Consider the following 27,545-nt stretch of genomic DNA (forward strand, 5'->3'; position numbering starts at 1 on the left):
AAGATCAAACATAGGTCTAGAAATTATTTTTTTAAAAAAAGTGTCGTTGTTGTTTGTCCCAAAGCAATACTGCCACCTAATGGTAGAAAAGGAGAACTTTCTCTCAATGTCTTAGCTGCAAGTAGTAATGATGGAGAGTCCCAGGCACTTAACTATGGGTGAAAATAAAACTGATATCAATTAAACATTTTCACCCTGACCCACTCCCGCCACCTTTCCCAAGAGGTATAGCTCATAGAATTCTTAAAAGTATGCCACAAAATCAAATACATGATAGGGCATTACGAGTCCCTCCAGAAAGCTGGAATCACTGCCTTCTATAATTGCTTGAGAGAAACTTTTGTTTCATTGTTAGCTACCATTCCACATAACAAGATTTTAAGATCAAGAAATTACCTTTTCTGTTATGTGTGGTAGTAAATTCTCCCAGTAAATCTCACTTTTTAGAAGAGATATGCCCTCACTATGTTTTGTTTATGATGTATTTATTTGGCAAATCCTACTTTATTTGTTGACTTCAATTTATTACATTTTACTAGTTTTTATTGCTGGACATAACACAGTTTTCCTTTAGCATGAAAACAAGTGCTTTTAAAAATCACAATTAAGGGAAAATTACATTCTTTCCTGATACAATACTAACATGTTAACAGTAATACTAGCTATATACCAAAGACACCATAAAATAAAAATTACACTAGTAAAAGTGTTCTGAAGGCATAGAAAACTTGGAAATTTAATTTTGTAGTGCATCTTTCTCTTTTTTTTGTTTGTGTATTAATTTGCCAAACATTCATTAGGAACCTACTATGTGTCAGCACTCTGCTAGAAGCTGGGGATACAAAGATTAATGTGACAGTCCCTGCCCACTGAGAGGCTATTCTCTAGGTGCGTAAGACAGAAATGGAGACAGATAATTATAATACTTTGTACAAAGTATAGTTACCAAAATATTCTGAGGACACAGGGAGAGGCACCTCAATCCTATTGGAAAGATGGAGAGGAGGACAGCTTGGTTGGGAGGAACCTGAGTCTTAATTTCGGCGTAGGCTTGGCAAAGTGTAGGGGTTGAAAGTGGGGGAGGGCTGATGTGGATTTTGAAGTATCTGTGGGATCTCCAGGTGGAGCAGTTCATTTCCCATATGGAGATGTGAGTCAGAAGCAGGTGCCTAGGGTAGAGTGAGAGATAGATTTGAGATTTCACCTGAGAAACTGTGAAGCAAGAAAAGACCCACGAGCTGGGGATGAACATCTGAGAAGGCAGAGGCAGGCTGGCTGAAGAGAACCTCCAGCAGCAAAAATCAGGATTCCCCAAGGGAACCAAGAAAGTTCAGTCATGGAACCAGGGGGATTAATCCACAGCCATGAGGCCACATTGGCCGAAAGTTTCATTTTGTTTGGCTCCTGAGGGTTTGTAATATTTTTTAAATAGTTCCCACCTTTTAAGAGTTGAGCGATGCCTCATAAAGTCTGCATTTTTAGCTTCCCATGAAGCACTGGAACATTTGGCTATGTAGGGCCTGGATTCCTCACAGCAGTGCAGGGGCTTCCCTTTTGCCATGGGTACAGGCTCTCCAGGTCCCCCCACGCGCATATCTTAATGTGGCCATTTCGCTCATTGACACAGCCTGCCTGGCTCCTCCGGGCATTTGCATTTGGGATCTTTCCCTAGAATTTCAAGAACAGTGTGATCTCCAAATGTCCAGTGCAGCAGAGGAGTGACTAAGGAATGAGAAAATCCCCCCCCCCCCCCACCCTCCCACCTTTGAATTAGGAAATTGTGAGTCACCTCAGTGACCTGAGGAAGGGAAGATTAGGAAGGTGGTAAGACACAGAAGCAACATCACAGTTACCATGGATTGAGGAGTGGCCAGGAGGGAAGGAAGAGGGTGGTGAGTATGGAGGAACCCACAATCTTTTCTACAAAGGGCCATAGAGCAGATCTTTTTGGCTTTGTGAGCCGCGTGATCTCTGTCACCACTACTCAACTACTTGCTGTTCAGCACGAAAGCAGCTGTAGGCAATATATAAACAAATAAGCATGGCCATATTCCAGTCAAATTTTATTCACAAAGATAGGCTTCCTGTGGACCCTAGCTTGCCAGATGGGGTACACTGGATCAGGGGGTAGGACTGAGAGGAAAGCCGACAGTTCTCTAGACACAGGGAGGGGTCAGCAGAGAGGGAGATGGAGAAGGTAAAGAAAAACAAGAGAAAGATTGGTGAGGCCACTTCCAGAGGGAGGAGGGAGATGGAGCAAGGCCCTCGGTGATGGTGGGGGGAGGAAGACCTTGCCCGCCAAGGCAAGATCTGAGCAGGGGTGGAGAACAAGTTTGTAGCGCGCACGAGTGAAATGAGGTAGCGTGTTGACTGTGCTGCTGCTGATGCCGGTTTGGTGGATAAAGTAAGAAGTGAAGCAATCGACTGAGCCATTGAGAAGGTGGGATGAAGCTGGTCAAAAACAAATAGAGAGGTTGACAAACACTGCTGAGGGCTCAGCTGAGGTTGGAAACTAGAAATGATTGTGTTGTCGCATTGTGCCATCCTGCATGGCAGCAGCAATGCCAGAATTTAGAATCAGAGGAGGTAGCTTGTAGCGTTGATTGAGGGTTTTGACTTTTCTGGTGAGACAGTAATTCAGAGCAAAGGGGCCTGGGCTGCGTAGTGGCAGGTGAGGCCAACAAGGTCCTGCTAGACTGTGAAGAGAGAATGGGTTGAGGAGTTAAAGAGTTTTTTTTTGTGAACAGATGCAGTGAGTATGAAGGTAGAGCAGAAAGTGTGTAGGCGGTGATCTGAGAACAGATGATTGGAGTTTAGAATTTCTGAGTTGGGGCACTTCCAGGATATTAAGATCCCGGACAAGCTCCTTGGATTAGGGGACTGAAATGCAGTGCAGCAAAGGACAATCAGGAATTGGGAAGTAAAATTGCTCACTGGCTATCTTCATAGAGGCTGAAATCTCTCAAGATTTGGAGTGGAGGGGGTTTCACTCAGTGATTCAGAGTGATTCGAAGGCAGTAGATGACGGACAGCAATGAAGAGGAGTGGCAGGACATGTATCTGGATGGTGTGGGTGTTGACAAGAGGCGGGAGCAACGCACTCCTTCCAGGCTTGCAGACGCCTGCCTGGTAGCCCTGCGGAGCCAGGCGCCTCCGTTGCCAAGGAGACCAGTTCATCGCTATCTCCACAGATAATTGTTCAAGATAACAGAGGAGTGTGCTGTTCACATGCGGACCCTCTCCTGAGTCCACACAAGTCCCGCTGTGAGCTTTCTCTCGTCCCTCTACGACATAGTTCTGTCAGTAGAGAATATGTCGGCCTTCCCGGCATGCCTGCTTCTTTCTGCCCGTCTCTGATTCTGTTCAAGCTGTAGCTCCAGCCAATAATGGATGTCCTCTCCCCTCTCTCTCCCACCAGCAAGTAGACAGGTGATCACAGTGTCTCTCCAAATGTGTTCAGAGATAAGAGCCAGGAGTCTTCTTAAATGACAGCGCCACCCCCTGTGGGGGCTATCCTATCTGGGCTGTGGCAGAATCCACCTGGAATCTTATGTCAGGGATGGTGCGAGTTGTGGACAGCTAGTGACCACTCTTCTCCCAGCTCCATCCTAAGACAGGCCTCCCCAGGTGGGAGATTCAGAGAAGCTTCCAAAGAGAACTAGAATAATGGGCCTAATGAAAGAAGACCATAGACGTGCAGCTTATTTAAACTGCACGTAGTATAGTTTTCACAGCATTGTTAACCATTCTGTTCAATTTAATAAACTGCCCCCCTTTTTTCCCAGAAATCGAAGCTTTTGCTTTTGGCACCAAGTATGAGCCGGCCCTTCTGGTCTAGAGAGAGGGACAAACAGCACACAGGAGTTAAGGCTGAAAATGCCAGCACCCAGGGCTGGGCCATGCCCTTATCTCTGGAGTCTTAGGAATGGAAGCTGAGTCCAAATGCTTCCTCAGCTGTTGTGTCTGGAAGGTGGGCTTCCCTGTCAGCTGTTTAAAGAACAGCTGAAGAAGGAGCCCTGCATGCTTCTGAGGACACCCTCTGCATGTCTTAGGCATGAGTCAGACCCAGAGGTTGACATTTGTCCCCTCATTTAAGAGCTAAGGCCCATATCTCTCCAGATATGAAAAGAGCCAATCCTGGGCAGGTGGGAGGGGCCAGTCAGAGAATGCCAACCCTTCTTAATTCTGTGAGGTGGGAGATCCTGACCCACATCCTGAGGGGACAGATAGCTTTCAGCCTTCAGTTAAGATCGGAAGTGGGGAGAACATTCACCCCTGCTTCTCAGTTTAGAGAGAAGAATCAATCCTCATGGCATTAACGTTTTGGAATTATTTATTTGTTCTAACAAGTCTGAAACCTTTTCAGCCAACATACCTCATTTTACTTGCAGGGTGGTTTTTAACATGTCACCTAAGCCAAGCTACATTCATCTAGTAACCCTTATATAGGTGCTATTATATACTCAGACAAGAGACTAGGACACAATGCTAAGAAGTTGTTTCATTTTCATTTAGTAATGTCTGTTCTCTGCAGTTTGGGGGAAAAATGGTGCCAGTTTGGTTTTCAACCTAAAGCAGTGATTTGAAAACTTTACATAGGAATCACCTGGAAATTTTAAAAAGTTCTGATGCCCAGGCATCACCACAGACCAATCACATCAGAATCGATGGAGGTGGTAACCAGGAGTCAAGAGTTTTAGATTTCCCCAGGTGATTGCTATGAACAGCCATGCCAATGTCATTGACCCAAATGAACACAGGTGTCTCTATTAATTCAATTCATGGTGTATTCATTGCTAAGTTGACTTAGCACTCTGAGGGTTGATTTGATTATCCTGAGGATATTTCTGGAGCCTAATAAAATCATAATCACTGGGGGGCGAGCAGGCACAAGAGCCAGGTGGGAAGCAGAGGTTTCATGAACCAGAGAGGAAATTTTGTCAGTCATCAAACCTGAAGGAGCGCAGAGCACCTATCAATGTCAGAGGTACTGAGCCCCGAGTCTGGAGAGCCGGGTGTAGCAGCAGAAGTAGTGGATCTGGTGTAAGTGGGGAGTGTACCAGGGAAATTTTCTGGAATAATTTTTCTCTGCAACTGGATCTTATAGGCCAGATGTAGTAGGATACTTGGGTGGGCTCACTCTGTTTAAAGGGATAGGAACACAGAGTACAGACTCCCAAATTCTTTAAGTCTCTAAGGTGATGATTCTCAGAGTGAATTTTTTTTCTAGTGAGAGTTTCGATTATTATCATTTTGTCAAGAAAATAACCACATTCCTTTATCAGATATGTGTTCAGTGCCTTTTCTGTGCTAGGTACACCATCCATTACTAGGGATACACAGATTAAATAGAATGCAGTATATGCCTGTGAAAATCCATAGCCTAGATGAGGAAAGAGTGCATAAATCAAAACCTTTTAAATAAGAGGTAGCAAAAAATGATGCTAGATTTGGACAAAGTTCTGTGAGTCTGATGTTAACCCTAATGACATCAACCCTCACTGACTGCATTTTCCTTCTTCCATTGCTCTCCTCTGGACTTTGCATTTTTTTGCTTCTAATGTGAATTAAATGCTCTATTGGTTTCTCCTGCTATTGTCGGGAGGAGGTAGGATTCTCAGCACGGGAGGCCAGTCAGTTTGGGACCCTAAACGTAAGTGCAGGGAGCAAGTTCTCTGGAATCTCATATGTGTCACTGAACCAGATAGAATTCTTCACAGAGGTTAACTTAGGTGGAATTGCTACAGTAAGAAGCTGTTTCTTTTTAAATCTTTTCAAGTTTTCAGCAATGATGCCTGTTTCTACTATACTAGAATTGAGTGAAAATATCTGCCTGACCCACATCTCTGCCCCCAGTGATTATTGTTTAATCTTCTGTTTTGTCACATCTTTCTTGAATAGTGATCTCCAATGTTTTAAATATCTTTTGTCTCTCCCCTCAATGCATTTATCTGTAGTCTCCATGTGAATCCTTGGGCCTCTTCCCTTTTTCTCATTTCCTGACCCCCCCTTGTCCATGTCTTATCTCTTTGCTGGATTATTGCTCATCTTCCCGGCGGGACTTCCCCAGCCACCGCTGTGGAGGATGCTGAGCTGAACTGTAACATGCTTACTAGAGTAGAACTTTATATAAGAAATGATAACTTTTGCTTTTATAATATCCAGCAAGACTGAGGCAGAGAAAAAAAGGAGTCTAACAAGGCAGACGAGAAGGGAATGATCTGGGTAGAAGGGAGAAAGTACTAAAACATAAAGGGATATAGATGCTCAAAACCAGCATGACCAACAATATAGTCTGGTAGGTCAGTGATACTCACCAGGATGATTCAAGACTTAAAGAGGTGGCAGATTTGCTAAGCAATTACACACCAAGACCAGACAGACCCAGGGAGCCAGAAGACTAAATTAAATTATCAAACACAAGACACTGAGCAAGCTGAGCTACTTGTACACAGCATTTGTATTCGGAATAAATAAACTGCAATTGTTATTCCTTCCTCCCAGGCTTCCAGCCTAGGGGCAGAGTCAGGATGAAATGAACACAACAGTTTAAACATCCACATTCTGGTTTACATGACTCAAAAAAGGAAGAGGTTTATTTATTCCCAGGGTGGCTCAGCCCTATTCCTCCTGACCTTATCTGTGTACAATTTGTACTTGGAGAAAGGGACCACCTTCCACCCGATCTCTGAGGACAGGAAATTAAGCATTATCCTCCATCTCCCTCATCTGTTAGACAGCAAGTCCACGGGGCTGCCTTCCCTCTTCTAACTTAGCACATGCGCCAGTCCCTCCGCCCAAGTCCACTGGACTTGGCTGCCAGAGTCACGCCTCCAACCAGCACACCTGATCGGGCCACCACCTGCTTTAAACCTGTGCCGCCCCTGATGTCTCCAGGGTGAAGTGTAGCACTCTCAGCCCTGCTTCCTAGAACCTCTGGAGTCTGACCCCATCACATCTGCTTCTACCACCGATCTCCACAAACCAGAGCTCTAGTAGATGACTTTTTCCAGAACTTACCAGGACTTTCCATGCTGCATTGTCCTTGTCCGTGCTTGGAATGTCCCTCCCTTATATGTCTGACTAGGAAACTGGTAGTCATTCAGTGGCAGTGCAATGCTTCCCAAGTGAGACTGGTCATGCAAATCATCTCGGGGCTGCTTTTAACACACACACACACACACACACACACACACACACACTTTGGATCCCTGGGCCATGCTTTAGTGCTGTGGATTCCTAATATATGGAAGTGTATTTGAGTTATTCTAAAGATGAGAACCACCAAAGTATATAGTATTTTTATTTATAGGCTTTTGATTTGAAGGTCCATTTTTTGCCTCACCTAAAATTGATACGCATTCATATTTTTGAGTGACAAATGCTAGTAATAGTAAAAAAGTTTTTTTAATATTTATAAGCAGTTCTGTATGAATTGAAACCTTCCCCATGTCACCCCAAGCTCTGTGAGGTTAGAATGGTGGGAGACCTCTGAGGGGAGGAGGGAAGCTTCTGACCCTGGTCCTCACAGCTAGAGAGATGGGCTGGGCAGCCCGTGGTCTCCCTGGCCTCAGAGCAGAGGGCCCAGTTCTATTTCTTAGTTCACGGCATGTTATCATTATATGTCCATGCAAGGCTCTTCTCTTGTTTTATTTATCTATTCCCTGTTTTTCCCTAATTTCTTTTTTAAAAATTTTTATTGGAGGTTAGTTGATTTACAATGTTGTGTTAGTTTCAGGTGTATAGCAAAGTGAATCTGTTATGCATATACATATATTCACTTTTTTCAGATTCTTTTCCCATATAGGCCATTACAGGCTATTGAGTAGAGTTCCCTGTGCTATACAGTAGGTCCTTACTAGTTATCTATTGCTATTTTATATATAGTAGTGTGTTTATGTCAATCCCAATCTTCCAATTTATCCCTCCCCCCTCTTACCCTCTGGTAACCATAAGTTTGTTTTCTGTATCTCTATTTCTGTTCTAATTTTCTTTTATTTAACCATTCTAAAGTATTTAATGTCTATTTTTTCTGTGCATCCTTGCGTTACGTGTGTTGTTTTTGTGCAAAAGTTTGACTTATGTAAATTTATTCAAATGGTATTGTTATCTGTCTCATCTTGTTTATTATGCCTGGTTTACCATTTTGGAAGGGATGGGAAACCATGGAGCCCTGCAATGGACATTTATCACATTTTTAATGAAATACCCACTATGCGCAGCTCTAATAAGGAGAGGGGCAATATGGTGATGTGGCTAAGAGCGCTGACTCTGGGTTCTGAATGCCAGGGGCCAAATCCTAGCTTCTCCACTTATTAGCTTCATGATCTTAGGTAGGGTCCTTAATCTCTCTGCTTTTAATAACTTGTAAAGTGGGGACACTTCAGCACACCTCAAAGGTTGTTGTGAGGGTTAAATGTGATAAGCATATCTGGGCTCTTCCTCTTATTGGAGAAAAATCACACTACAGATTGTACTGCAAACTGTTGATGACGTCTACTCCCTTCTGGATCCTCAGTGATGCCCAGTGGCCCCCTTAGCTGTAATTAAATCCTTTTCAGCAGTTCCTTACTAGGTTTCCTGGATTCTCAAATCCCTTTATCCCCAGCAGGCTCACATTCAGCAACCTTGCCTCTTATTTTTCAAAGCTTAAGTCCTCCACCTACACTAGAGGGTCAAGGTTCCTGCCCTTGGGGAAGTAACATCCTAAAAGGGGACACAGGCAATAAACAAGTCAACAACCCATAGGGAAAATGTCTTTACCTAGCCAGAAATGCTTTGAAGATAACATAATAGGGAAACTTTCATTTGGGTGGAAAGGAAAGGCCTTTCTGAGGAGGTAACGTTGAAGCTGAGACAAGGCTGTAGTTTGAAGATCAACGAGCAACAAAGTCTAGACAGAGAGAACAATCTGTGCAGCAACCCTGAGGGGAGAAGGAGCTTAATGTGAGTGAGGAGCAGAAGGTCAGCCGGCAATGCTGAAATCCAGTAAGCAAGGGGGAACATAGCAGATCAGGCCAGAGCAGCCCAGTCCAGTAGAACTTACTGCGATGAAGGACATGCTCTACCTCTGTGCTGTACACTATGGTAATCACTGGCCACATGTGGCTATTTAAATTTAAGATAATATAAATTAAATAAAACCTAAAATTCAGTTTTTCAATCACATTAGTCACATCTGGCTCTGTGAATATAAATATGTGTAAAAATTGTTAAAGAAATATTAAAGATTTTTTTTTTTTTTTTTTTTTACTATTACCAGCATTTCAAATGCTCAGTAGCCACATGTGGCTGGTGGCTACCATATTGGACTGTATAGGCTCAGAGGGGAAGCGGAAACAGATCAGTGGGGCTTTGCCCACCAAGGTGAGTTGTTTTGATTATTTGCTAAGTATGGTGAGAAGCCTCTGGAGGGTTTGACAAAGAGACTACTGTGATTGATTTATATGTTAAAAAATCTCTGAGGCAGCTGGGAAGAGGGCAGGGGTAGGGAGGCACCTGGAGAGGCAAGAGAGGAAAGAAGTTATAACTATTGCATTTGCCTGGGGAAGAGAGATGAGGGTAGCTTGGACTGGTGTGGCAGCAGTGGAGCAAAGAGGTGGATGGATTACAGATTTATTTTGGTGATCGGTCCAATACGAGTAATTGATGACTCAGATGTGAGAGGCAAAGGAAAGAAACAAATATTGACTCCTAGGTTTTTGATCTGGGCAAATTATTCCTTTACGTGTACTAATGCCATTAATTAGGCTCTTCCCATTTTTAAGGTGGATGACACTCCCTTTCTCTCTTCCAACTATGGATCCATTTTAATGACTACACTTACAGCATAAGGATTGCTCGATGTGGCTGGAGGGTTCTGCCTCTCCCGTCACACTTCTGTTGACATTGCTGTTTTCCAAGTCACCATTGACTTTCTCATCGTCAAACAAAATGGCTAATTCTTAGTTCCAGTCCTGACTAGTTGCTGCAATGTGTGCAGTTGTTGATCTAATTCCTTCATCCGTTGACCCACAGGCCACGCTCTTCTGATCCTCTTCCTGCCTCTAAACCTGTGCCTTCTCGTTGATCTCTTCGCTGCTCCTGCTTGGCCCCCTCCACATGTTGGCATCCTCAGGCTCAGTCTTGCTTTTTCTCTCTTGCACAACCTGGTGACCAGCTCCACTCCATTGCCTGCATTTCCCATCTATATTCTGCAGTCTCACAAATCTATAAAGTAGTAGCACCAGCCATTTCTATGAGCCAGGAACTTTGCTAATTGAGTTAAACATGTTGTCTCATTCAATCCTTCCCTGAACTCTGTGGGTAGGTATGATTATTCTAATTGTCAGATGAGGGAGCAAAGGCTCAGGAAGGTGTAAGAACTTACCCAAGCTCAAAGAATTAAAAGTGGAGAGCTTGGATTTAAAACCAGGCCCATGTGGCTCCTCAGCTGTTGTTATAACCAGCGCTTCCTGCTGTCCATAGCCCCAGCTCAGACCTCACATTTCCAGATCTACACTTCGAGCCACTTAGTGAAACACACACGCATGGAGCTCGCACATCTGAAAACAGGCATAAAACCAAACTTATGACCTGCTCCTTACCTTCTATGAATCCCACAAAACAAACAAATAATAACAAACTGAAATATCTCCTCCCCTTGTGTTCCTTATTTGGCCTTATGGTACAACTAATCCAGTCTCCAAAACTAGAAACATCTTCATCTTTTAATACTTCTCTGCCTTCCTACATTCCATTGATTTCCAAGTCCTACATGGCGTACTGCACAGGTGCCCTTCACCTAAAGCAACAGGTACTCCAAGAGTTTGAGAACCACTCTAGCCTGCATTAGGATCACCTGGAGGGCTCATTAAACTCCAGATCACTGGGCCCTGTATCCAGAGTTTCTAATTCAGTAGGTTCGGCTTCTAAGGATGTGCAGGTCTAAAAGTTCCCAGGTGATGCTGCTGGTTAGTGGGATATACACAAGCGCCAAGTGCAGCAGAACCATAGAGGAGGGAAGGATTTGTTTTGCCTGGGAATAAGAAGGAAGGCTTTTTAAAGTGTGAAAACCAGTCAACCACCAAATGACTTGGAATGGGGGCTCTTTGTCTCTGCAAAACTGACCCCATTAGCCAGTATCACCATTATCCAGAGTCATATTTCCTTCCAGGCTCACAAATATAGTGTTAACATGTCATCCCCCTCTTGTGTATCATTCCCCAGTCCTCGGCCTCTGATCTAAACTAGAATCTGTCTAGCAGCATCAGAGTCCATACCCCTTTTCATAGGCCCTTGCAAAAAATGATGAATGACTAGTCTGCTTTCAAACTGCCAGACACAGGGCATGAGAAGGCAGAGAGAAAGCCCAGGAGAGACCTGTGCCTGGCAGCTGCAGCTGCCTCTGTCTCTCCTGTTCTTCAGGACCTCACTCTGTTCCATAATTTGCAGAACCCCATTAACTTTGGACCCTGCCTTCTGAGAGGTGTACATCGCCACTCTCCCCCCACACCTGGTCAGATGAGGATGCTTGGCTATGGGCTGGAACTAATCAGAGTAGCACAAGACGGAGGAAAGCCAGCACCATGAGGATCATGTTTATCTTCTCAGTTTCTCATAGCTTCTGTCCCTCCTCCCTCTCACCACATTTCTAGACTTACAAGCAAATGTTTCTTTCCAGAGAATCAAAACAACAATTTAAAAAATGAATGAGACAATGGAGAAGTGTAATTCACAGGATTTTAATAATTGCACAAAACAACATTGTAATTTAGGTGGTAATGAAACAGGAAAAAATAACTCTATAATGCCACCATTTATTTATTTATTTTTAATATTAATTAATTAATTAATGATTTCAGCTCTGCAGGGTCTTAGTTGTGGCTTTAGTTGCGGCATGTGGACTCTTAGTTGTGACATGCGGGATCTAGTTCCCCGAACAGGGATCGAACCTGGGCCCCCTGCATTGGGAGCCCGGAGTCTTACCCACTGGACCACCAGGGAAGTTCCTATAATCCCACCATTTAAGGGTGTCCAACAAAGTAGACATTTTTCAAGAAATGGGGCTTCTAATCCTTATATCTGCAGATATTTACGACCAGAGTATTGATTAAAGTTCCTTGGCCCTGGCTGAAGATCTGAGTCACTAGGAAACACGGACATCCAGGCCCTCTGGAGTTGGAGCTCAGGCATATGAACCTCTACTTTCATAACTTTTTATCAAAGTAAACATATCATGTCAATAATGTGAACTTTCACGAACTGAGCAAACTTGGGTAACCAGTGCTCAGATCAAGAAACAATTTACCGCCAGCAGCTCAAGAGAGCCATTTGTACCCCTTTCCAGTTATTACAGCCCAGCCAAAGTTGTCAGTATCCTAACATCATGGATTAGTTTGCTTTTGGAATTTAACAAAAAAAAAAAAACCTAAAATAATATATACTTTTGTGTCTAGCTTCTTTCCCTCAGTGTTGTGTGAGGTTCATCCATATTGTTGCAAATAGTTCTGATTTATTCATTCTCACTGCTGTATAGTATTTCATTCTGTGAATAAACCTCAATTTATTTATCCATTTTACTGTTGATGACAGTTAACAAGTGATAATTAAGATCTATTAAAATTAAGAACTTCTGTTCAACAAAAGTCACCATAAAGAGAATGAGATAAAAAAAACAAAAAAGAGAATGAGATGGCAAGAAAGATATTCTCAATACATACACATAAAACAAAAGGCTTGTACCCTGAATATAATATACATATATATTACGTATTAACAAGTAAAAAGCCAACTCAGAAAAAATACTTGACACATCTCCAAAGAAAATATACAAATGACCAATAAACACACGCTCAACGTCATGAGTGGTTCAGGATATGGAAATTAAAACTATCACTGAAATGGCTAAAATAAAAAGGACAGAGTACCAAGTGATGGTGAGAATACAGAACAGTGAGGATTCTCACACACTATTGATGTGAGTGTTAACTTGTACAACCTCTTTAGGCACTCTTAGGTAGATCTACAAAAGCTGATCACATGCATCTCCTATGATTTAGCAATTTTATTTTCAGATATACACTCTACAGAGTCAGATATATATGTGCACCAAAAGATAAGTATAAGATGTTCTTTGCAGCACATTTGCTATGGCCCCAAACAGGCAACTTTATGTTTAAAATGCTCTGCAGGTGGATTTTGAGGACTCATCAGGGCTGAGAACCATGACAATATCAAATGCATTTTTGATAGAATTTTAATTTAAAATTTCATTTTATATGCCGATTTAACAGGAAAATTATAAGACGTTACCTTTCTCCTTTGCAAGAAACAAGCTGAAATGATGGAAATGGCTAGAAATTATTTACTTATAAAATATTAAATTTTGGTTGTTTGTTGAAATACTAAATATTTTATATGATATTTTTGTTAGGTGGTAGAATCTTTAAGAAGCCTTTGGCCTTGATGGTGGAATCAACTATGGGAAGGGGTTAAGGTCAGGAAAACATAATAATAATTCTTTAGTAATAAGTCTGTACTGTAATATGATACAACTTGGTCTTCATTTGTATCATGAAATAAAAAAGATTGGAAACGATTTCCCCTCCCAGGGAAGCCACCTGTTCTTCAGGCAGCATCACCAGGATGACCATCTTTTCAGGTTAGTCTCTCACTAGAGAGGCCCCAAGTGGGAGCCAGGCTGTCTGTTGTGTGTCTAATCCTCTAATTATCCCTAGAGGTATTGCTTTTACTGCCATGTGACAGGTGCAGGAGTTGAGGCTGAGGGAGGCAACATCACCTGTAGGAAGGTCACACCGCCCCTAGTGACAGTCGGATACTCTGGGGAGTGGGTGTTTCTGATGCCCGCTGTGGAGACACAGGCAACAGGTATTCATCTAGGACTTTTTAAATCACCATGCTAAGCACTGGATTATGTCAGGGTGTCTAGGAGGGGTGGAGACCTGAGAGTTGGTCGAAGAGGAAATTGTACTTTTGTGAGTGGGGAGGCTGTTTTCTTTGGAGGATGGCAGCCACGATGTCTGTAGAGTAGAAGGCAAAAGTGCTGATTCACTCTTTCTGGTTGTGGCTGGACTTGACAGGAGAAGAACAATGTACCCACTTTGAATGGTACTCTGCAAAGTAGGGGTATGCCCTGGCGGTGAAGGTTACAGTCTAGGTGATGGATAGTCTGCAAAGATGGAGAATCTCTTTGATAAGTAGGAGAGTGGTGGCCAGTACTGTTTGGTGGGGTGGGGGAGGGCATTTCTGGAGACAAGTTAGGGTCCATATGGTGAAGGAGGCTGGACATGTTTCTGGAAATGGGCCTCTAGTCAGAGTTTCCAGGGGCATTTGAGAAGAGGAGTGGGGTGGCACTTCTGGGCTGCCCAGACCTATTCTTGCCCAGGAGGTAATCAAGGGTAGTGTTGAGGTGAAGAGACTGGGTCAGGACTATGAATCGATAGCAGTGGCCTTGGCTGCAGGCTGTACTTTACTTGTGCTGGTAAGTCCCTCTCAGCTCCCTATCCCACTCCAGTAATACTCCCCGGACTGCTTTAGGATCTCCTGTTTCTCAGGTAGATGCTCCAGGGAAGATGTGTCTTTCTCCTTGCTGCCCTGTGGCCTGATGACAGACGTCTAATCTTCATTTGGCGTGGTATACAAGGCCATCAAGGTGCTACTGGAGCCAGGTGCTAAGGATCTGATCTCAACTGAGGTATGAAGCTCTGGAGGGCAACCCCCAAATCATGGCCAGTTACGACCATTTATCAAACACTTGCCCTGTGTTGGGCATTATAATCTATGTTTTACAGGGCACTTCCCCTCCCCCCCTACACCTCACAACAATTTTTCAGTGTGAATATTTTGATTTCATTTAACAGTTGAGATGCTTAGGATAAGAAAGGGAAAGATTTGCCTGAGGTCCCCAAACTTGTAAATAGCAGAGGCTGGGTTTAACTTGGTTTGTGTGATTCTAAAAACGGTTTCCTCTCTAACGTATAACTTGGGCTGGAAGGGTCAGGCTGGAGAAAAGTGTATAAGTGTGTGGTCTACACATCAGGCCTGGGAGCTGGGTGGTTGGAATGAGTGAATGGCAGAGCTCAGATTCTGCACTCCTTGTGGGTGATATTGTCCACAAGGGGGCGGCAAAAAACACAGGTATTAACAAGGTTTTGTGTCCCTACAAAGGGCGAGAGTGTGTGTGGTGTTAACATTTCATGGGGGGGGCGGTGCAATCAGAAAAACAAGTCTAGGGACTTCCCTGGTGGCGCAGTGGTTAAGAATCTGACTGCCAATGTAGGGAACACGGGTTCGAGCCCTGGTCCGGGAAGATCCTACATGCCGCGGAGCAACTAAGCCCGTGCGCCACAACTACTGAGCCTGCGCTCTAGAGCCCGTGAGCCACAACTACTGAAGCCGGTGCACCTAGAGTCCGTGCTCCGCAACAAGAGAAGCCACCGCAATGAGAAGCCCATGCACCGCAAAGAAGAGTAGCCCCTGCTCACCACAACTAGAGAAGGCCTGCGCACAGCAACGAAGACCCAACGCAGCCAAAAATAAATAAATAAATTTATTTTTTAAAAATCTAACAATGCTCCTTATGGAGGTGATAATAATTAAAAGGTTGAGAAACACTGCTCTAGATGCATATGAGAGAGAGGAGAGTACTGTGATTAGGTTTTAACCTGTCCCTCTGAAGATCCAGTCTCCAGTGGGACATAGCAGGGCTGAATTTTGCTTAATTTTACCTGGAAGGAAGCCTTACTGTACAGTGGGAAGAAATATAGTGTCTTCCATAGTGGACATCATCATTCTGTCATTCATTTGTCCACAGATTCTGTCCTGAGCTGGCTGACTGCAGAGCTATTGGTGGGTCTAGGAGGCTGAGAAACTGGAGGGCTGGTAGAGGGTGAAAAATATGATTTCAAGCATTTATGAGCAAGGGTGAACTGGGTAGAGGGGAGCAATGATTTACCCTCCCGGGCTTTGGCTACTCAGAGCGTGGTCCTCAGGCGGCAGCATCAACACCACATGGGGAGCTTGTTAGAAATGTAGCATCTTAGGCCCCACCCAGCCCTACTGGGGTCAGAAAGTAAAGTTCACAAGCCTCTCAGGTGATTTGTGTGCATATTAGATTTTTGAGAAGCAAGCTGTAGGCCAGTGGGTCTCAGCCTTGGCTACACATTAGAATTACCTGGAGAGATGAAACGCTGTAAGACCCTCAGGCCCCACTCGGGACTACTTGGATTAGGCGCTGGTTCCAGAAGCCTCCTTGTGGGTGTTTGTTTTATGCTGAGCAACCTGATTTATGGTTTGAATAGATCACTCTGCTGCTTTGAAGGGTAATTTGTGAGAGTGCGTGTGGAAGGGCGGCAAGACCAGGAATGGATGCAGGAAAACCAGGGAGACCTTCCATATTTGCTCCATCAAGCAGAGCAAAACTGGGTCAGTGTTTTCTTTACTCATACCTCTGGGCTTTCCTTCAAGGTAGGAAAGAGTTCCCACTTTCATCCCCACACTATGATCTCACATCCTCAGCTGTACTCTCTGTGATGCTCAGGAGTGTCATGAGTAATTTACATTGTAAGAGGACCACTTGGCAGCCGCATATCAAGAGTAGATTCTCCAGGAACAAGGGAGGAAGTAAAGAGGCTGTTAAAGTGGCTTTTCTAGGAGAGACATGTGGCTTCAACGAGGGGGTAGCAGAAGTGGGAAGAGTTGGGTTTAGGATTGATTTTTCGATTGCAGTTGCTGATGAATTGGATTTGGTAAGTGAAAAAGGATCACTTGACATTTTTACTTGAAGCACACATTTTAGTTTGTTACTATGTTTAATTATATTCTATTTTTAATCCAGATTGCTTTCTCCCTCTTGCAGTTATGTAATGTTTGGGATAATTAAACTTTCAGAGTTCTAGGGGTGCGTGAGCACTGTCCACACACCACTCTTCAGTCTGTGCTGTGACTCTGATTTATCATATATGCCAAACCCAAGCTGAATGTTTAGCCCTGGTCCTCCTGAATCACTGCGAACTGTGATGATGTTGACTCACTTTCTGCTTGTTGGAACTCAGTGGTCACAGGTCTCTTGGGAAAAGCAGGATTTATCAACCTTAGCACTGTTGACATTTTGGGCTACATAATTCTTTGTCACTGGGGGACTGTCCTGTACATTGTAAGATGTTTAGTAGCATCCCTGGCCTCTACCCTGTTGTGACAATCCAAAATGTCTCCAGATGTTGACAGCTACCCTTCGGAGGGTAAAATTGCCCTAAGTTGAAGACTACTCTGGCTGGAAGGAAGACTTAGAGTGTATATTTTTCGTTGCCTAGTAGGAGTGTTCCTTGAGGAGACCCTGTCTTCCTTTCTTTCAAGGGGCTTTGGGCCCATGAACTGGCTTAAGGCTGGCAATTGGTTGAGGGTCCACAATTCTTTATTGCTGAATCAGGTATGACTTCTTTTCGCCACACTACTTATACTAATCAAATTGGACATTAGTAAGGTGATCAGCTATTTCAGTTCTAGGGACATTACGATCAACTATCGAAAGTCAAAGGTCTCCATGGGTCAGACTCTTCTGTTGACTTTCAGCTCTGCTGCCCATTGTGGTAACCATATCTTCCTTGTCTTCTGTGATTAAATGCTACCAATTGGCTCCTGCCAGTCCAGTATCTCATTCTCCCCATTGAATTCAGAGACCCCAGTTTGATGGCAGCATTTCCCCCTCTCATCTCTAACCTTTAGAGAACAGCCACCATAACGCTCTTTATGGAAGCTGGGCTTCCTTCCCCAATGCATTTCTCAAAGCCTTAGTGGAAGGTATATCTGCAGGACCATTCTGGGAGACATAGAGGTATCTGAACAAGTATTGCATGATAAGTCCACTTAAGCATGTCATTTTTCCAAAGCCTTTGGATCCCTTCATCAGTATACCAAGAAGCTTATGAAACTTCAAGTTCATTTAGTGTAAAGTACCTTTAACTCCAGGTTTAGGGTCATTTGCAGCCCCTCGAGCTAACACACTGATTTCAGAATCTCTGCTTTGTGCACTTAAAGAAACTAATTTCGGAGGGTCCAACAATATATTTCTTCTTCCCTGGTCCAATACAATTTAAGATCCATTCCCTTGCACATTACTGAGGTTCTGTCAACATGTACTGACAAAATATTGCAGTTCTCGAGGTGTGTATTGACCTCCTTGTGAGTCACACTTCATAGATTACCTCCTGGGGCTTGCTGGGACTTGAGGATCAGTAGAATTTAGGGGTTCAAGGTCCCCAGCATCATGGGAATCTGCTCCCATATTCCTATCGCAAATTTTAATTCGTATTCCTTCTCAATCTGTGTCCTAACCTTAACATAAGAAACGCTGCAAAGTTGAGAATTCAACCTGTGTTGTAATTCAGCCACCCAAAGGATTAAATTCATGTTTGGTTTTCAGAAATCTTGGTCTGTGGTCCAGGATATCCTTATCTTTCAGGACAGTTATAAATCCTTAAGCTCATCAGTTTCTTTTTCCCCCCCACATTCTTCAGTGCACTTAGAAGCACTCATTCACTCCCAAACTTTTTTATTTTCACTAAAATCTTCCTTGATAGCAGTTAGTTCACTCAAATCCTTGCCTTCTGTTGACACTTGATTACAGATGTCTCCTGGTGATACTTCAACTAAATCTTTTGCATGTCATAAACTACCACTGTCTCCTTTAGTCTTGTCTCTTTAACTGTATCAGGAAATCAGCTCCAGATAACTCAAAGCTAATTTAGAGAACCATCCCTAAGTTTCTGTTCCCTGGAATCACTTTTAGTTTCAATTTCTATATCAGTCAGCGTTCAATCAGGGGAAAAAACCACTGTGAATAATATGGAATATGGGATTTATTATAGGATTTAGACCTTACACAATTGTGGGAGGAGATAGAGAAGTCTCTGGAAAGCTGGTGCCTCTCTGTCTAGTGGAGGCCTGAGGCCACTGAAGTCAGTAGGTCCACGAGTTGAGAAGAAAAGCTGAACGTGAAGCAGGGGAGACTGGGGACAAATTGGGATTACATGTATCTCTCAGTGCCTCCAACTTAATGTCGCAGGTGACCTTCACCCAGTACCTGATCCAGGACGTGGAGAGGACAGAAGAGGAGACCTTGAGGGAGCTGGAGAAGCTCTGGGCCCAGCTGCTGCCCTGCTCCAAGAAGGTGAACCAACAAGTCAAACTGTAACAACATAAGTGAACTGCCGCAGGGCACCCTGTACTGACCTTTAGACTTTAATGGCTGCCGCTTTGCTTTGGAGAGTGAAATCTCCTGCAAATTTCTCTTATGTCAAAATGTAACCCACAGGAATTCTTGGAAATAAAGCTCCAATTTAGCTAAATTAACAAAGTAGAAAGCCACCACAGAAGGGGTTGAATTTGGAATTGATTTTGGAAATAGAGCTAACAGCAGTTGTCGATGGATTGGATTGTTCAGATGAGTGATAGACGAGTACTTGCACATTTTTTTGTTTGGACAATTTTCTTTAACTTGAAATTTTGATTCCTTTTTTTGAGTAAAACAGGCTCTTTACTCTTGATAAGGTTATTTCTTTTTTTAAACCTTTTATTTATTTTTACTGAAGTATAGTTGATGTACAATATTAAGTAACAGGTATACAGCATAGTAAATCACAAGGATTACTTTTATTCTTGCATCTGTAGTGGAAACTTTAGCAGTAGACATTAATTGCTCCAGGTATGTCAAATAGATGCATCATTTTTTGGCAATGTCAATGCTCTCATTTTTAATACAGATTATGCTCTCATTTTAAACTATGCTCTCATTTTTAATCCAGATTATGTTCTCTCTCTTGTAATTATATAATGGTTTTGATAATTCACCTTTCATAGCTCTAGGAGTGCTTGAATACTGCCCCAGTGGGTTGCCATTATCTCACGTCACTCTTCAGGGCATTATGGTTTCCTTATTAATTCAAGATTAATGATTGGTCCATAGCTTCAAGAATTGGACCCACCTTCTGCTTGTTGAAGCTCTTTCCTCCAGTGACAGCCAGGTCACCCTCTTTTCCTGATTTCCTTCTTGTCTTCTCAGACTTTTTTTTTTTCTTTTGCAGTACATGGGCCTCTCACTGTTGTGGCCTCTCCTGCTGCAGAGCACAGGCTCCGGAGGCACAGGCTCAGCGGCCATGGCTCATGGGCCCAGCCGCTCCGCGGCACATGGGATCTTCCCGGACCGGGGCACAAACCCGTGTCCCCTGCATGGGCAGGGGGACTCTCAACCACTGCGCCACCAGGGAAGCCCTTCTCAGCCTTTTTTTTGCCTGCACCTCCTTTGGTTGTTTCTCTAGTGTGGCATCCCCAGGGCCCTGCCTTTTATTTTTCTCTCTTTTGCTCTCCAAGAAAGATAAATTTCACTATATCAGGAGATGGTACCACTTACTCTGGTGGCTTGCAATCTACATAACAGCACCTGCTATTTGTCGAGCAGCTATTATATGCCATGTGAGTTACTAATATATATAGTCTTTAATTTTTAAAAACCCTGCAGTCTTTTGTAAGAAACCCTTGTTGTGGGTATTAATTATCCCAATTTTCCCAATGAGGAAACTAAGGCTCAGTAAAGTTCAGGATTTTGCTCAAGCCAGTTAGTAAGTGGATTTGAACCAAGGTCTGCCTGACTTGTAAGCTATTATCATAACAACTATGATTTACTGCTGCCTAAAGATCCAGCTCAGATCTCCTCATTATCAGGCTTTAATATCCAGTGGCATGCAGGAGAGACAGTACCTGAATGTACCCTATCATTTCAAACTTAGTACATATAAATCCATTCAATCTCACCAACCATTCCACCAATTCCAACCCCCAACCCCATCCAAAAAGTACACACCTCCTCTGGTGTTCCTTATTCTTTTCGAGGTAACAGTCTCCAAAAGTTTCTGAATCTTGATACATCTTGGGCCCTCCATCTCCTGCACTGCCCATACCTGGTTGCTTACCAAGTCCTCCAATGTTGGGGTCAGAGGTATCTCTACATCACTGTGGCTCCAATGTCATTTTCCACTTCCTTCCTGAACTCTTGCCACTGTTCTTCCCATTTCACAATTGGCTCTCTATACTGCTGCCAAAATTATCTTCTGAAAAAAAAATCAATCTGGTCCTGTCAGTTTGCTTTAAAACTTTTGACTCCATTTTGCCTACAAAATAAATATGAATCTCCTTGGTATGCTGCCTAAGGCCCTTGATGATTGGCCTGGCCTATCTTGCAGTCAGCTATTTTTCACACATATATAAGTGATTACTTTTCAGATGGATTATAGATGCCATATAGATGCAGAAAATATAAACATTTCCAAACTCGACTGAATTCATTTTGACTTTTTATCATTTTGACTATTTTCTCAATCAATGGATACTTTAAAAAGCACAACTATTATCAGGTGGAGATGGATTTTTATATTTGGTAGGAAAGGTATTCTCATATTATAAATATTGGGAAACCAACTAGATTAGATTCTCATGAAATATGTCATACAGGTTTCAGAGTTTATTTCAAGAAACTTTCTTAGCCAAAGTTAGTAGAAGGATATGGACTCTAAGTTCAAGGGTGTACTTGGACTGATAAATTTGGTTTTCTATGTATATTGGGGGAACAGAAGGGGGAAATTGTAAGGTAGGATGGTGGAGGTAGGATGGTGTAGGAATACAAGCCCTAAGGCCTATAAAAAGCTGGGAATGATTTTATCTTCATTCTCAATAATTCAAATAAAAATTTTAAATGCCCCTAGCTTTTTAAAATGACTCCAAAAGGGGAATAAAGGCAGAGTTGGGAAAGGACATGATTTAGTAATATAGAAATGTCATATTGTGAAATGTCATATTGTGAAATGTCATATTGTGAAACTCTGTCTTTTATTACAATCTGTGATAAAAGGGAGGATGAAAACTATTTTCCATCCTAATGAAGCTATGGTTCTTCAGCACCATCCCCAAGACACTGTCTTGTGTGGTCAGTCTCCCACTGGTGAAGCAGTGTGTGGAGAGAGTGGGCTGTGGGTTCAGACAGGTTTGAGTTCCAATCCTAGGCATTCTCTCTGACCTTAAACAAATCAAAGCTCTGAGACTCTCTTTTTTGTTCTTCAAATGGGAATAAAATACACTTTTCAAAGTAAGGGTGAGGTTTCTATGAAGTAAGGTTGATCTGCAGGGAATTTATACAGGTTCATTTGCTTTCCCCAGTGCCATGCTTCCATATATCTTCTGTATGTTTAGTGCTTCAATATCTGGGTGTCCTTGGAGCTGATTCAGTCCAGTTGGTGGACAGATATGGAAACTCAAGAGGTCTTATAGGTTATCTGCAGCTGTATGACCAGGTTCCTACCCGGTGTTTCTTCCCCTTCATTGATTTTATTCCAAGTGATGAAGAAACCAGATGACAGTGAAATAATATGGAGATAGAAAATTGGCTTGGAGGTAGCAAATATTCAAGAACCTACTTAATGTCAGTGCTGTACCGGGAGTTGGTGGACAAAGCAACCCATTTACCTGAGGTGCTCACAGCCTGGCAGCAGTGACACAGACGTAACCCAAGATCTACAGGACAGATTAGACTGGAGTAACCATAAGTGAAGTGCCAGATGCTGCAGACCCAGAGGAAGGAGGGATGCATTCTGCCTGGGGACAAAGTAGAATGGCATCTAGAGTCTGGGGCACTGTGTGTGTACGTGTGGGGAGGGCAGTCTACCAGCTCTCCATTCATTAATGCAACACAAATCCGCGGAGCAACAAATCTGTGCCAGCTAGCCACTGCATCCTGCTACCAGATATGAGAATAGGAGGAGAGAGAACCTACCGATAACGTACTGTCACGGAGTGGGGACAGGAGTAAGATGCAGGGGAACGTAACAATGCTAGGCAATAATTTTCTCTAAAAGAGATGTGAACAGAAGCAGAAGCAACATTATGTACAGTGCAGCAAACCAGGCAACCTCTGAATGGCTGGGAGGGGCTTGTTATTCTCTGCGGAAACCCCTATTACTTGGTCACACTTCTTTTCTGACAGCCAGGTGCATAAATACAGCTTTACCCCTCACCCTCTCTCTTTTCTCTGCTCCTTGCTTCTATTCCATACACAGCTCCCTCCTCCCCATCCCCATTTTCCTCTGGACTGCTGGTCTGAGGTAGCATCTGCCTAGTGCAGCAGGGGCTCCACCCCTTTGAAGCCCTGCTGGAACCCTGCAGGAGTTGGGTAACTTGCAGTCTGAACTAATGTATCCAGACAAGCAGAATGCGGAGGTGCTGGGGGCCGGGGGGGGTGGGGGAAACAGAGAGCAGGCTGAGAACAGCTGAGGGCTGCCCGCAGCCCCCATGGTGCAAGTCCGCATCTATTTCTACATCGCACCTCTCTGTACAGTTTTGAGTTATCTAAAATCAGAGAGTAAGTCAGTGGTGTTCAAGCTTCGTTGGTCATCAGAATCTCCAAGGGGGCTTTTAAAAGATGCAATCATCCAGGCCACACAGAGACCCATAGAAGTGGAATTCTTTCTTGGAGATCCAGTGTGAGAACATTTTACAAAGCTGTACAGGGGTTACTTATGATGTGCATTTAGAGCTAAGAATCATAGGAATTAATTCAGTTTTCTATAGACTTCTCATGAAAAGTTATTTTTGTGAGCTACCATTAGGGGAAGCTGACAAACCAGCTCCTTTCACATATGGAAGAGTGAAGCTCAAAGATTGTAAATGGCTAAGAAAATTGAAATTTCAAAATACAAAATCTTTAAGTAGTTTTTAATATTTCCTGTCTTAAGTTTGTTGCAGACTTATGGGAGTAGTTGGGAAGTCTTCTGCTTAGGTTCTCCAGTCTGGAAGGGTTTGCAGGCTATCCTGGCCCAGGTGTAAGATGTCTTTTTTTACAAAAATAATTGTGGTGGTGCCTGGATGTCAAATATTAACTTTTATCCCACAATGATAATAACAATGGCTGACATTACTTTTTGGCCATGCCATGCAGCTTGTGGGATCTCAGTTCCCTGACTGGGGATTGAACCCAGGCCATGGCAGTGGAAGCCCAGAATCCTTACCACTAGGCCACTAGGGAACTCCCTAATGGCTGACATTTTAAAAGCTCCTACTGTGTGCCAGATGCTCTGCTAGATCTCACTAATTCTCTGATTACTTCTAAACCCACAGCAGTCCTGGAAAGTTGTTAGATGGCCTCCACCTGACAGGTGAAGAACTGAGGTTTAATGTCACCCAGCTTGTAAGTGATAAAGCCGGGATTCTAAAATGTATATCTCTGATTCCAGAGTCCAGAATCTCAAAATGAGAGCTTATGAGAGAACAAAGCTGAATGGAGAGCACTGACCAAACAGGAGGCAAAACCCAGAATGCTTGTGTATGTAGATCAAATATGGCTGGTACGAAGGAGGCTGGAGCAGGGGACATGATGACCGAGACAAGATACGGTTATACTTAGCAATTTACCTGTTCTTGGTTGACTCCTCTCCCTTTAGCAGAAACAGTTTGCCTGGAGGTGAACCTTGACCTGTGCTCCAGTGAGTACAGTCAGGTGAGGAGGAGTTGACCCTGATGGTAGAGCATTCCACTGAGATGCCAGTGATCTACCACTTGAGGGAGAGGGTGGATGGACTTTCTAACTTTCCTTGGTCCACCAGAAGAGTTCTCAAAAATCCTCTTGGAGCTCCTGAGCTTGCTAAATGACAACCTTTCCTTCAGATTTTTCGTGAGCACCTCCATATGCCAGGAAGTTTGCTAAGCACTGGATTGTGCCAGTGGTTCCAGGAGGAAAAGCATGCCGGGAGATGGCAGAGGAAAAGTGTACTTTGGGGGTATAGGGTGTTCTGTGTGAAGGAGGGTAGAGATTGGCTCTAGGCATGTTCCATGGGGGCTGGATAGGTAGCTGAGCTATGTAATCAGCTACCTGTCCAAAGAGTGTGCAAAAGAGCACCTGACTGCAGTTGGGCACTGGACAGACACATAATCGTAGGGATATACTTGCAATCTGGAAGTATAAGCCTAGGGGGCTGGTTAGCTCAAGTTCAGTTAGGTTGAATGTGGCTGAAGAACTGGCTAAAATGAAGGCCATAGTCATGTTTTCCTGGGGCATTTGAGACTGGGAATGGTGGAACATACCTGTATCAGTTTCTCTAGAGAAACAGAACCAGTAGGGGATTGTGTGTAATTATATGTAAAGAGATTTATTTTAAGGAACTGACTCATGCAGTTATGTGGGGGATGACAAGTCTGAAATCAACGGGGTGGACTAACATGCTGGAAACTCAGGTAGGACCTCTATCTTGAGTCCTGAGGAAGAATTCTTCTCCAGAAACCTGTTTTTGCTGCTAAGGCCTTCAACTAATAGGATGAGGCCCACCCACATTGTCAGGGGTAATCTGCTTTACTTAAAGTCAATTGATTGTAGAAATTAATCACACCTACCAAATTCCTTCACATCAACCTCCAGACTAATGTTTGATCAAACTGGCTGTCATGGCTTAGCCAAGTTGACAAATAAAATTCAACCATCACAGCATCCTTAGGCTGCCTGCAGGTAGGAGTCAAGGGGTGCTGTTGAGACGAGACTCATTATGGATGTAGTGTCATGGTAGCCCTATGAACTGGATTTGCAGCCATACATGGACAGCAGTGGTCCTTTTAGGGTGGCAGGGAGGACTAGCAGATTGCTTTTGCTTCCCAGCTGTATAAACTTTCCCTAGAGAAGCCCTCTAGGCTCTTCAGGACTTCCCCCAGATGCCAGTACGGCTGCCAAGGAAAAGCATTCTTCTGCTGCCTGAACTGGGCTGTTGCTGCCAAGTTTTCAGATTGGAGTTTTTCCTGGGCTGGGCAGTTTCCTAGGTGGGATTTCTGCTAGGCCTATTTGAATGCTGGGAATATAGCAAAGGGTGAAATTAAACTACCTGAAGGCCCTCAAATGGCCCAAATCACAATCAGTCAGTCTCAACCTGATCCCACAGGAACTTCTGGAGCATAAATTATACCCATAGAGTTTATCCAGCCTTGAGGAAAAGAAGCAGGACACCCCTACTTCTACTTCAGTCAGTCATTGCCTTCAAGGCTTCCTGGAAGAAATTTAAATCCCCAGCCACTTTCTGTTCTCTGCACAGGTGAGGTGGCTCTGGTGCCCAAGGTCAAGCCTCTGGAGAAGGTCACAAGTGCCTGCTGTTAGCAGCAAAGCCCTCTGAAGCTGAGGGTTTAGATCATGGAGCTGCTAGAAGAGATCCAAAGGAGATTTTAATGGGGCACTAAGAGTTTCCATACACTAAATAAATGGTTATTATTACTATTTCTGGGTCTGCCTTAGTTGCTAGTAGTCTGCATGAGGCGGTCAGGGGAACCTATTTTAAAGTTTTCTGCTTTAAGGACTTAAAGCCAGCTTTGATCGTTGATAATACTTAGCAAATGTCCAGAACTGTGGAGAGTCTGAGATGTTTTCCCCCTACTTGCAAACTAACAAGTTAGCCAGACAGTTTCATGGATGTGGGCAGAAGATATGAGACCCCTAGATCAGAGACAAAGGATTTAATTACAGTAATAGCAGTAGCCAAGCATCAGCATTTTCTTGCAGTGGTCCCCTAAACCCAGATTCCTACAGGGCAGTGAAGAGGACTAGGTGACAACTGCATGGGCAGTGAGTGGGTTGTGTTACAGAGAAGAGCCCTGAGCTTAGAGAACCGGAATCTTTTATAATGGGAAGTAAGAAGAACCTCCCTTTGCTCTAGAGGGGGAGACTGTCTTCATTTCTCAACTGTTCACTATACAAACATTCTTGAAAAGATGGCTTGGTTCAAAGGCAGTCAGTGCCTCTGCTTGCAAGACCTGCAGAAACATGAGGGACATTTGGATAACCATCTCCAACAGCAGTAGGTGCAGAGGCAGGGAGACCTTTGGTATCTGCTTTCTTCCTTTCTGGTTCTGAAAAGTATTTTTGGAGAACATCCTTTCCCTGATGCACATGTGTGGGCTGTTTTTGTTTTACCTCTGTTGACCTTGATCCTTTTCAGCAACTCTCAAAATCTTTTAATTTTATTTTCCCTTATTTTCCTTTGTGGTTATTCCAAATATTATCACTTCATTATATTATGACAGGAAACTTACCTGACCTCTTTTGATTTCCATATCTGAAAACTAAGTAAGGTGGTCTAAGTATCTTTCCAGACGTGGGGTTTGAAGCCTTAAACATATATGAGATATTTGAGAGCATGGTAATATTAGTAACAGTGAAAGAAAAAAAGACATTAATACCTACAAGAACAACTTAATTTCATTTAAAGTCATAATGTTGTACAATGGATCTGTTATTTGTGTTATAGATGAAGAAATTGAGACTCAGAGAAGTGACTTGTTCAAGGTCACAGAGCTACCAAGAGTGTTGCCAGGATTTGAAGCCAAATCCATTTGAATCCAGAGTCTGCTTCTTCCAGTCACCACATTCTGATTCTATAATGGGAGCCTGTCCAATACGAGATGGTGTCCTGGTGATGCTGAAGAATTAGTGGCTTCACGAGGGGGAAAACTGTTTCCATCCTCCCTTCTTA

The 27,545-nt window shown here is 43.4% G+C and overlaps 1 long non-coding RNA gene across 1 annotated transcript in view; it reads left to right on the plus strand.

Moving 5' to 3' along the window:
* Positions 1-27,545, plus strand: part of LOC114901562 — a 117,883-nt gene that overhangs the window by 49,774 nt on the left and 40,564 nt on the right. The window contains exon 3 of the long non-coding RNA XR_003795221.1: positions 19,064-19,168. This is a non-coding gene — a long non-coding RNA (uncharacterized LOC114901562). The remainder of the gene's footprint in view (positions 1-19,063; positions 19,169-27,545) is intronic.

This window comes from Monodon monoceros, unplaced genomic scaffold, assembly GCF_005190385.1.
Source record: "Monodon monoceros isolate NGI ecotype Baffin Bay Population unplaced genomic scaffold, NGI_Narwhal_1 Super_Scaffold_2, whole genome shotgun sequence".
Classification (NCBI taxonomy): domain Eukaryota; kingdom Metazoa; phylum Chordata; class Mammalia; order Artiodactyla; family Monodontidae; genus Monodon; species Monodon monoceros.